General features: G+C 44.0%; 1 protein-coding gene across 1 annotated transcript in view; it reads left to right on the top strand.

The window, feature by feature from the left end:
* Window positions 1-1,480: 1,480 nt before the first annotated feature.
* The window catches only part of NAPEPLD (N-acyl phosphatidylethanolamine phospholipase D), a 60,681-nt gene continuing 49,818 nt past the window's right edge, over window positions 1,481-12,343 (top strand). Inside the window, exon 1 of the mRNA XM_054692514.1 lies at window positions 1,481-1,649. The gene's annotated coding sequence lies outside the window, so the exon portion shown is untranslated. The remainder of the gene's footprint in view (window positions 1,650-12,343) is intronic.

Genomic DNA, 12,343 nt, shown 5'->3' with positions numbered 1-12,343 from the left:
GGTGCTGGCAGCCTTTGTGCACAGTTTGGATTCATTGAAGGGCCTCAACTTTATTCCTTTTTGTCTTAATGGAGTGGCAAGTAGCCTCTGAGTTGATTACATAATCACCCTGGGAACTGAAGCCCCAGTCAATCCCTGGGAATGTGGCTCATGGCCTATTGTTAATATCCTTCTATTGTTAATATCCTTCTTGTGCACATTTCTATGTTCTGAATATTTCTGAGTTGGAGTGTGTGTATATATGCTTATAGGTTGACGGATTTGTCCCTGGCAGTTAAAAAAGTAGGGCGCTTATGCAAGCAACTTCACCCCTTTCAATCCTTTCGTTCGTGCTTATTAATGACCAAGTATAATAGGAGAAAAGCAATTTCTGGAAAATTTGAGATCTCACTTACCCCCATGCAGGCCACCATATCTTTTCCACAGAAAACTAAGCCCAGCATTTATGATGTTAAAAAAATCTTCACATTCATTTTCTCCTGGTCTTACATCCAAATTGAGAGGATCATTCTGCACCCAGTGGTCTTTCTGGGATGTTTAAATCATGAATTCTTTATTTGGTTCTTCTCCATTGTTCATTCAGTGAGAGCTCCTTAATTTATACCAAGTTGGTATGTACTGAAGTTTCTGCCCCTGCTTTATAGTTCACTCCACAAGCCTACCTGGAGACCTTCAGCCAAGTGTTCTGCTTTAGAGATCTGCAGTGTTTCCTCTAGCATAAACTTAAACTTGCTAAACCTCCCCACACACACATGCACACACTAACACCCCCCCCCCAAAGAAAAAAAAAGTACCCCAAGGAGATTAGTGGAGCGTGGAAGAAGATTCTAGATTCTAATGAAATGTGAGGGGAAAAAAACTTAATAAATATCTCAAAACATTCCTGCAAGACTATCAACCAATGAACTCACCTGGATCTCAAAATACTATTCTTCAAACATGGGCATAAGATTCTTCTACAGGTAGAGTAAACCTATCTTCAACATTTGCTCAGGTTTCTGGTATGTAAGAAAAAGAATTCAGAAACCATAGGGAAGATGATTTTCCAGGATGAAAAGCTCATCGAGCCAATGATTATCTGTTCTCCTGGGTCACCTGTGTGCATCCCTCCCTTCTTAGCCCTGACTTCACCAAATTTGGCTAAAGATCTCTAATTCTGAAGTAGAAATTTGGTGATAAGAAAAACTTGTAAAATCTCCAACTATGTCAATAAGCTGGCATGAAACGTCCCTACTTATCTCAGTTGACTTCGGTTTAGCAGGCAGAATTCTAGGGTGACCTTGCCAGGACCAGCACCCGCGAGTACTCCACTTCCCCCAGGCTCATTCCTGTGTTAGGTCACATCTTTCGGAAAGGTGAAGGAATCAGGTGGAATCAGTGTACCTAATGAGGTGATTGAAGTTAATCAAATACCTCTGGGTGGGTTTTACTTAACCAGGTGAATCCCTTTAAAAGGATTTAGTGCTCCTCCCACCAGTCTAGTCTCAGAGACGCCCGTCCCCGCGAATTTTCCAGCCACAAGGAGACGGCTTCTGGGCTGCTTCCAACAGCCCTGTCAACTTGGAAGAGGACCCCAAGTCTCAGACGGGGCCCCGGCGCCGCCTGACACCGTGACTGCAGTCTCGTGTGACCCTGCGGGGAGGATGCAGGTAAGTCATGCCCAGACTCCTAATCCACAGAAACGGAGATACACGTATGTCGCGGGAAGGTGCCAAGTGTGTCTTGTTTGGGTAGGCCGTGGTGAAAAGAAAAATGTGCAGTTGAATCTCCAGAGATCTGGCTGCCAGTTGTGAGATGACTGTTTTGTTACTTTGCTTTATTGCTCATCTCTTTAAGTACGTCCTAATGACGAACAGGACTAGACAAGGGGAAAAATCCCTTAACAGCAAGCTTCCTAAGCCCGTCTTTCCCATGTAATAGACCAAAAGAGGGGATTTGGCTAACTGTAAGTTCTCCTCTTGCTTTCCCATCAAAATACAAAACGTTCCCCAGCACGGACTGAGTGCTGTTGATTCTACCTCCAAAATATACCCGGCACCCATTTTTTTTTTCCCAGCCCCTTTCCACTAGAGTATAAACCACTATTATCTGCAACCAGAACATGTACAAACAGGCCTCCTATCTGGTTTCCCAGTGTTTTTTCTTTCCCTTTTCTAACTCCTACTTGACCAGTTCAGTGATATTAAAATATTGGGGATTACGTCACTTCCTTGCTTAAGCTCTTCAAAATTTCCCCATTGTTAGAAAATCCAAAATGAGCTGCATTCTCCCCTCAAATAATCTCTAGCCGCTTTGCCTCCAGTTCACAATCTTCCAGTCTGCTCATCTTCTTTCTGTTTTTTCTTCACCTCAGGACTCTAACACATGTTGTTCCTGAGCAGGGCATACCCTTCTTGGCTAATTCTTACATAACCTTTGTCTTTGCTCAAAAGTTACTTCTTCACAACTCTAGAGGTGAGGCTTAAAGCAGGGGAGGAAAATGGATCAAAACAGGGGTGGGAAGAGCACAAGGGACTATGGTGATGGTTCACAGGTGGTGTGGGGTGGAATATTTACGGGAACTATGCCAGAAGGGAGAGGTCAAATACTGTAAAAATATGAACAACAATGTAAAGAAAAATTAAAAATTGAAAAAAAAACAGCTTCCTCAAGGAAGGCTTCCCTGACACTCTAGCAGATGCCAGTGATGCTCCATGTAGCCCACATCTGATGTCATTCTCCCCTCAGCGACCACAATTGTGGCTCCTGCTAACCAATTACACCTGCACCTTTCTCCACAGCGTTGCCTTTGACTCATGGGAGCTGCTGAAATGTGCCTGGGAGATTATTCTGCCCCTAGTGGGCAACCGTAACTTATTATCAATTGATACCGGGTAAAACAGTTCAGCCCTTTTATCTCAGAGTGAGATAAACTTGGTCCTCCAATTCCAGTTTCAGAATTCCCGGTGGAATCAGGGTGAGGCTAGAGTTTTCTTGAAAGCTGGTCTTTGCCCAGATTCTTCCCCTGCCTTATCCTGCTACCCTCGGTCCCTTCCAAGAGTTTACTGAGCGCACTCCCTCAAAGAAACACTTGTACCAGCACCTTCACTACAGGCTCTGCTTCTAGAAAACCTGCCCTAAAATCACCCATGAACCATCACCATATTCCCTTGTGTTATTCCCTTCCCTGTCTTGCCCTCCTCTCCTCCTTTGCTCTATGGTATGATCAGCTTTGGCTTTTTTTGACCTTTTGTTGGCCTTGGTATCTTTCTTCAAGATAAGTATAGCTGGCAGTGGAATAATGCTCTGAGACTATGACTTGGAGCTCTTGGGGGTGGGGGAGGGGATAGCTGAAATTTAGTCTAACAACATTATCTGACTGCCTCCAACTATTGCCCCAACCTATGCGTTTCTTCTCCCAGAAAGCGAGAAATATTCTCTGCACTAATGATAGTGCTGTTTATATTCCCAATAAAGATGATGTGGCTGATCTGCAGAGATTTTTTTTTTTTTTTTAACTAATGTGGGCCCTTTTAGGTCTTTGCTCATTATGTCCAGGTATATTTTAGCTTCTAATAAGCATAGGCAATGTTTAGTTGCTGGGATATAGACCCGAACAACAGGCAAAAATCCCTATTTTCATGAAACTCGTGGGGAAAAAAAAAAACTCATGGTACAAAATTCAGAAGGCTCAAGGATGTAAACATTCTCCTTTTTAACTTGTGCCCTGGCCACCCGTTTCTCCTCCACAGAGACAGCATCATCCATCACCACTTCTTATGAGTCCATGTAGATACTAACCAGGATATGAAAGTGAATGTTTACATACTCTGTCTTTTCTGCTTTGTCCCTTCCTTCTCTTTCCTTCTTTTCCACAATTAGTAGTATTTTGTATTTAATGACTCCCTTTTATTTTTTTTTTTAAAAACCCTCTTTATACTTCTTTTTTTTTTTTAACTTTTTTTTTTTTTTTTAATAGAGGCATGTTTTATTTATTTATTTATTTGTTTGTTTGTTTTGTTTATACATGCACTGGGTACAGTCAGAAGCGCGGGAGGGTGAGAGAATTCACCAGAGCCAGAGCAGGGAGCAGAACAGGCAGAAGGACCGAAGTACACTGCTGAGGGGAGCAGCGGGTGGCAGGAGAGGTCTGCGCACCATGCGGGATCCTCCTCCGGTGGCTGGGGAGCAGCCAGGGATCGAACCGGCACCGCAGAGGCCGCGGGCAGCTTTGCAACCCAGCGCTCAACCGCTGCGCCACTGGGGAGGCCCTAATGACTCCCTTTTAAAAAGCAATACATCGCTGATATCCTTCTATAGCACTGCATTTGCAACTGTACAGAATTCCACTGAATTGACATCCTATTAGTTGACCATCCCTAACTGATGGTTATTTCTAATTATTTAATTATTTCTAATTATTTCTAATTTCTTTTTTTAAAGATTTATTTATACATATAAGAGATGGGGTGTAGGCCAGAGGTATGGGGGTGAGAAGACTCACCAGAGTGGGGAACAGAAAGAATAGGCAGATCTACTGAAATATACTGCTGAGGGGAGCAGCGGGCGAGGCAAGAGAGGTCTGCTGCACCATGAGGGTCAGCTCCCTGGCCCAGGATCTAACCTGTGCCGCAGTGGCTGCTGGTAGCTTCATAGTGCTGAGACTTAACCCCTTGTGCCACCAGGGAAGCCCCTTATTTCTAATTTCTTGCTATTATAAACAATGCTACAGCACATATCTACAAATGTGCATCAGAATGTGCATGCCACCTTATATTAAATGATCTCCTAACTGGTCCTGTGTCCTGGCTTAAACCATAGGTTACTCTGAGATGGAATGATGCTTTCTGCATCTCCAAATTTCCTGCTTTTAGCAGGGCCTGGTATGTGGTGAGCTGCAGTTCAAGCTGGTTAGACTGAAGTTGTTGTACAAGGAATAAGCTTATCTTTATGTGGTTTGCCACCTGTGTGTGAACCACTGGATCTGTAGGCATTCGAGGGTCTGTTGTGTTACTCTGTTTGCCTGCCCCCCCCCCCATTCTGATGTGTACCCTTGTGGGAGCTGGGCCTTCCTTCCCAACAGCAGCATCCAGGCAGCTTGCCTCTGGCTTCCCTGGGGATTCACCTAGGGGAAGGGACTGACAAGGGATGGAGAGCAGGAGACACAGGTGCCGCTTCTTGGCTCAGTGAGTCATAGGGCACTGACATACCACATGTGGGTGCGTCATTGACTTGGTGAGACTCTAAACTCCAGCCCTCATCACTCTCCACTCCATTTCCTGTGCTAACCCTTCAGAGCCAGGGAAGGGGCAGCCTACTGTTAGTCTTGGGGCTTCCTCGTCCCTATTGGAGTCCTAAAGCCCCTGTAAATCGTCTTGCCATCAGATTATCGTCACTTAAATCCTTTACATGGAATTTTGTTTTCCATCTGGGCCTCTCCTGATAAAGGGTCCCTTCTGAACTCGAGATCCAACCATTGTAACCCTCAATAGAGTGTTTTCCAAAATATAACAAAATCTGGCAATAGAGACTATCAAATCATAATTGATCCCCCAAATCTTAATAAAGAAGTGTTTAAAAGACAGAGCACTTTAAAATCTCCCTTGTTCTACTCTGATTACTTAGCACCAGCATTTGTGATTCAGCCTGGAAAGTTTAATAAAAAGTCAAAGTGTTTAAAGAGTATGGCTTCTGCCTATGTGTTCTTTTTACCCGTTGAAGCAGCAGATAGAAGCTGAAAAAACAGCAAGCAAATAAGACCAGATATACTTTATGTGAGTGAATCAGTATTCGGCTTTGTATGTTCCTTATGACATATATAAATAGCGTTTTCAGTGTGTGCGTTTCTTGAATAACTGTTCATTTGTGGGCTGTGAATTGCATTTTTTTATATCTATAGGTTACCCTTCAACCAATTAAGTTGAAAATAGGATTTTTTTTTCCCCCACCATGGATTGCTGAGCAAAAACCTGAAGTCTTCAGTGCATTGAGATTTATTCTTTGTACTTTTGAGTGATAAGGAACATTGGTTAAAGTAAAACATAGTAATAACTGCAGATTGCAATGTTGCTCAATAACAAAGCTCATTCTTTTGAAATACATGTTTAGGATTTTCCTTCAGGCCACATCAGGCTGCAATGTCTAGACACCCAGCTTCTAAATGTTAGCTCCCATGAATTGAAAAATACACACAAAAAGTAGGGCTGTCACTTTGTCTCACATCAGCCAGCTTCTTCTAGTAGGACCTCTCTCAGGCACAAAAAGTTTGAATGATACATGAAATCCTTTCCCCACAATAAGAATAGAGGGATAAGGGGAATGACAAATGGTTCATTTATTTGCAGCCCATAAGGAAATTCCTCTGGGAAAATAGATGCTTCCTCATCTATAACCCAGTAGAGACATTACTTTGAAGCCAGTATTCAGGGGCCTCCCTGGTGGCACAAGGGGTTGCCGAAACACTATGAAGCTATTTGCAGCCACTGTAGCATGAGTTCGATCTCAGGCCAGGGAACAACCCCTTGACACAGCTGACTTCTTCTGCCTCGCCCGCTGCTCCCCTCAGCAGTGTATTTCAGTCGATCTGCCTCTTCTGTTCCCCACTCTCTCTAGTGATTCCGCTCACCCCCCAGTTCTTGTATGCATAAATAAATCTTTAAAAAAAAAAATAAAATTTTCTTGCAACTTATATCAAATCTTACAATTTAAGTCTATTCTCAGTAAAATATTGATGTTGAAAAAGTGTAATGTCTTTAATCACATGAGAATATTGCATTTATACGTATGTAGCTCACATCTTAATCTATGCATCTGTCATTGGGCATTTAAATTGTTTCTATAACTTGGCTATTGTAAATAATGCTGCAGTGAGCATAGGAGTGCATAAATCCCTTCCAAGCAGTGTTTTAGCATTCTTTGTGAAGATACCTAGGAGTGGAATTGCTGGATCATGTATCTATGTTTTATATTTCGAGACACCTTCACAATGTTTTCTGTAGGGGCTGGCCATTCCCATCAACTGTGTGTGCGGATTCCTTTTTCACCTCACCCTCATCAACAATTGTGGGTGGGTTGTTTTTTTTTAATTGGCCATTCTCATAGGAGTAAGGTGGTATCTCATTGTGGTTTTGATTTGTATTTCTGGGATGCATTCTGATTTGCATTTTTAAAAAAGATTTATTTATTTATACAAGAACCGGGGTACAGACCAGATGCGCGGGAGGGTGAGAGGATTCAGAGACAGAGTGGGAAACAGAACAGGCAGACTGACAAAACACTGCTGAGGGGAGCAGCGGATGAGACAGGAGAGGTCTGCCGTGCCGGGATCGAGACTGCATCCCAACATCCATATATTCGATCTTCATCACCATGGAAATGGTACCAAAAAGTGAAAGGGGGGAATTGTTAGGGGAAAAGGATGTCCTAAAGCTAATCCCATACAGGCTTTGTGGATTCCACCCCCACTCCAGACCAAAGCCATCAGGACATTGGGAAAGACAAATCCCGTCACCACCAAAGGGAAGGTGGCTGGGACCTGATGGTGGAGTTAAGCAGCCAGGTGGGGTATAAAAACCAGACATGTGGGCTTTAGGGGGTGGGGGTCCCCTTTTTGGCTCTCCACCAGCTCGCAGGCTCAGCCAGCTCTCGGAGTGCCTTTGGGTTTCCAGGTCGGCGGATTGGGTAGGACGCATTAAAGACTTTATTTCCCTATTTTCTCCCTGAGTTGTACATTTCCTCATTTCTCCTTCCCTTGTAAATAAACCTTTTATTAACCTTTTGTGTGTGCCTGTAGTGTAGTATTAATAAGTTCCTTTTAAGCGCGCGGGTGAGGACCCACAGCCAGGCAACCCGTTATATATCGGGGCTGCTCCGTAACAGTTAACCAGCGCTGCAGAGGCTGTGGGCAGCTTCACATCGTGGCGCTCAACCGCCTGCGCCTCCAGGGGAGGCCCTGTTTTGCATTTTTTCATGTGCCTATTGACCATCTGTATATTGTCTTTGGAGAAACATCTATTTAGCTTTTCTGACTTTTTTGATTGAGTTCTTTGTTTTCTTTTGCTTGAGTTATATATTTGTAGATCTTGGATATTAAGCCCTTGTAAAATGTATGCTGTGCAAGTATTTTCTCCCTTTTGGTAGCGTGTCTTCTCACTTTAATGAGTTTCTTTCACTGTGTATGAACTTTTTAGTTTGATGTAGTAACATTTGTTTATTTTTGCTTTTGTTTCCCTTGCCACTAGAGAAAAGCCCCCAAAGAAATCACTGAAGTCAATGTTGTGAAGCGTTTCCCTGTGCTTTTTTCTGTGTGTGTGTGTGTGTGTATATATTTTTTTTTACAGTTTTTATTTATGCATACAAGAGCTGGGGTACAGGCCAGAGGTGTGGGGAGGTAGAGGGTTAGAGGATTCACCAGAGACAGAGTGGGGAGAGAAGAGGCGGATTGACTGAAATACACTGCTGAGGAGAGCAACAGGAGAGACAGGAGAGTTCTTCTGTGCCATGTGGGTCAGCTCAATGGCCAGGGATCGAACTTATGCTGCAATAGCTGGCAATAGCTTGACAGCACTGTGTCTTTAATCCCTGCACCACCAGGGAGGCCCTATTTTAGTTTCTGGTATTGCATACAAGTCTTTAATCCACTGTTGAGTTAATTTTTGTGTCTGACATAAGTGGTCTGGTTTTATTTTTCTGCATGTGGCTGGCCACTTTTCCCAGCACCAGTTGTTGAAGAGAATTTCATTTTTCTAAAGTATACTCTTGACTCTTTTGTTATAGATTAACTGTCCATATAAGTGCGGGTTTATTTCTAGGCTCTCAATTCTATCCCATTGGTCTCTGTGTCTATTTTTGTTCCAATACCATACTATTTCTATGATTATAGATTTGTGGTATAGTTTTTTATTTTTTATTTTATTTATTTTTAAGAGATTTATTTATTTATTTATTTATACAAGCACTAGGTCCCACAGTCAGAAGCACGGGAGGGTGAGAGAATTCACCAGAGCCAGAGCGGGGAGCAGAGCAGGCAGAAGGACCGAAGTACACTGCTGAGGGGAGCAGCGGGCGGCATGTGGGACCCTCCTCTGGTGGCCGGGGAGCAGCCAGGAATCAAACCGGCGCTACAGAGGCTGCAGGCAGCTTCGCATTCCAGCGCTCAACCGCTGTACCACCGGGGAGGCCCGATTTGTGGTATAGTTTGAAGTCTGGAAATATGGTGCCTGGTGCCAGGCTGACTAGGCTGCTGGAGGTGTGGCCAATTTGCTACCTGGCCAAGTTGCAGGAGGTACATGGGGCAGCTGCTGGCTATAGTAGTGCGACCTGCTTGGGGGCTGGCAAGGTCTGAGTGAGTCTGTTTGTTTGCTAAGGGTAGACCTTCTTGATTGCTGTGTCTTAGCTCTCAACTAGCTCTGCTACTTCCAGGGGTGACTGCAATTCTCATCAGGGATCCACCCTCAGGGTATAAAAGTATGAAGAATGAGTTACAAGGTGGCACCTACCAACACTGGCATTAGCAAGGTGATTCTTACCCAAGGGTAATCCCAGAAGTTTCCTACTCCTTGAGTAGGTGCTGTAGGATGGTACTTGGGATTCCTTCAGCTATGGGTCGGGCACTATTCAGATTGGTGTTATTGTGTTGGGCCCCAGGGCCAATGAACTTCCATAATCACCTAAGTTAGTTCTTAGTCTGCTCTTTTTGATTTTTTTTTTTTTTCGGTGCTTATTTCCCTCTGTGCAAGGGTTCCAGGGTCTCAGCTCTGCTGGATCATAGGGTTGGGGTGCCAGATGATGGACACAACCCTTCCCCCCTTTCCAGGGGAAGGTTCTGCCCCTCAGTTCTCTGCTCCATTGCACCTCACTGCCCTTGAAGTGGGGTTTCTTCCTTGGCATGTGCATATCTTTCTCCTATCCATCCAGTTCTGCCTTTTTAGAAGTTCTGCCTTTGTTGTAGAAGCTCTGTTTGCCAAGATTTTAGGTCTGCTGCTGGGTAGATTCATCTATATGTAGTTGTGATGTGTTGTCAGGGGAAGGAGGTGAGTAGCTTCTTCCTATGCCACCATATTGAACCCGCCTATGTAAAGTTATTTTTAAATAAGTATGATGAGCACAAAATGTTAGCAGTGCTTATTTCTAGATGATAGGCTGGATGGTGATTTTTATCTGCTTCTTTATAGTTTACTGAAGTTTCTAGAGTGAATATGTATCATTGTATCATATAAAATGTCCTTAGTTGTCTTTTTTCAATTTAGGTCATTGACAATAGGGAGGTAGAAGAGTCAGAAGAGCAACTCTTTATAGCAACAAAGTGATCAAAATTTCCCCACATGCCTTATCAGGAGGAAAGAGTGACCAAGCCCAATGATTTCCAGAGTATAAGTTTGGTATCACCTCCAGGTTAATGTTGACAAAACAGTACCAGCTATCCACACTGCTTATTTTTTACTCCCAGATAGAACCAACAACAGACAGCTGTGTTTATAAAAATTAGCGATACCACATTAATCTACCACTGACCTGTCTTCAGTGAATCATTAATGCTCTTTATTTATTCCCAGCTCTTTATTTATTTATGCATACAAGAACTGGGGTGTAGGCCAGAGGTGCAGGGGGTGCACCAGAGTTAGAGTGGGGAGCAGACCAAATCTACTGAAATACACTGCTGAGCAGAGCAGCAGGCGAAGACAGGAGAGGTCTGCTGAGCCATGTGAGTTAGCTCCCTGGCAGGGATCGAACTTACATTGCAGTGGCTGGTGAAAGCTTGATAGCACTGAGACTTTAGCCCCTGTGCCACATTAATTTTTCACATTAATTTAAAGCTGCATGGAAAAACTGATCACCTAAATCCCTAGAAAACTTTATACATGATTTGTGGGTTTGATTAAAAGGTCAAAGGCTAAGCTAATCTTACATACCTCAATATGACTCTGTTAAGAATTCAGTACAGCAGCTTTACTATCCTGATGAGTCTACCAATAATAAATAGGCTGGAGGAATAATAACACTCATCAATCAGACATCAAAACTAGGTTGGGTGGGCCTCCCTGGTGGCGCATGGGGTTAAGCACCATACTACGAAGCAATCTGCAGCCTCTGCAGCATGAGTTCAATCTCTAGCCATCCAGGGAGCTACCCACATGGCGAGGCAGACCTCTCCTGCCTTGCCCACTGCTCCCCTCAGCAGTGTATTTCAGTCGATCTGCCTGTTCTGTTCCCCACTCTGGTGAATCCTCTCACCCCCTGCATCTCTGGCCTGTACCCCAGTTCTTGTATGCACAAATAAATATTAAAAAAAAAAACTAGGTTGGGGTATTTAGAGAATAGGTACTATGTGAATGGAAGCACAGTGCACTATGGCAGTGAATGAAGGTGCTTTGATGCAGTGTGTACTATGGTAATAGCACATGAACCTGGAAGTCCCCTACTCCCAAAATACAAACACATTGTAAACCAACACTACCTCAATTTAAAAAATTAATTAAAAAGAGAGAGAAAGGGGCCTCCCTGGTGGCACAGGCTGTTGAGCGCCGCACTGTGAAGCTGTCCGCAGCCTCTGCAGTGCGGGTTCGATCCCGGCTGGCCGGTGAGAATCCTACATGACAAAGCAGACCTCTCCTGTCTCGCCTGGTGTTCCCCTCAGCAGTGTATTTCTTCATTCTGCCTGTTCTGTTCCCTGCTCTGTCTCCAGTGAATCCTCTCATCCTCCCACACATCTGACCTGTACCCTGATTCTTCTATAAAAAATAAATCTTTAAAAAAAAAAAAAAAGAGAGAGGAGCAGTTCAGAGATAGCATGAACTTCTCAAGCCAGATGATAGGACATGTAGCTCCAAGTAACTGGAATATCCCAACCTGTGAAGGACAAGTCCTGAAAGGCCAGGTGATACTTGGAAACCAGCCAGTGGAATTAGAGAGGCTTGTTGGCTGGTGGTAGGCCGCATGATTGCACTCATCTCAGGAGTAGGGATGTTGTCCTTAGTTGTCCTTGTGGAGGAAGGCCTGTAGGTGGGAGGAAATTGGGAGGTTTAACAAGAAGCTTCCAAAGAGAGGGACTTGGTGCTGGCAAGAGCCCCAAGACTTAGGCCCATGGGACAGGACAGAGGCCCAGACGCCAAAGCAGAAGCAAGAGGGCAGGAAAACCAGCATCTGGGGTGCAGTGACCTGCGGTCAAGAGAGGCCTGAATGCTGCCCAGTGGGGAGTGGGTGCCTGGTGCTAGCGAACAAATGAAAGGACGAATGAAGTAGTTGGGGACTAGCTAGAACTGGATATTAATAAAAAAGCAATGTCTGAACTGAGCACCTAATATGTGTCAGACAATGAGCTAGAAATTTACACACTGTCACTAGCTTCAAAACAAGATGGGTAAAG

Source organism: Talpa occidentalis, unplaced genomic scaffold (assembly GCF_014898055.3).
Source record: "Talpa occidentalis isolate TD23 unplaced genomic scaffold, MPIMG_talOcc4v2.1, whole genome shotgun sequence".
Classification (NCBI taxonomy): domain Eukaryota; kingdom Metazoa; phylum Chordata; class Mammalia; order Eulipotyphla; family Talpidae; genus Talpa; species Talpa occidentalis.
Note: the sequence above shows the minus strand (reverse complement) of the source record. Positions and strands in the feature narration are given on the sequence as shown.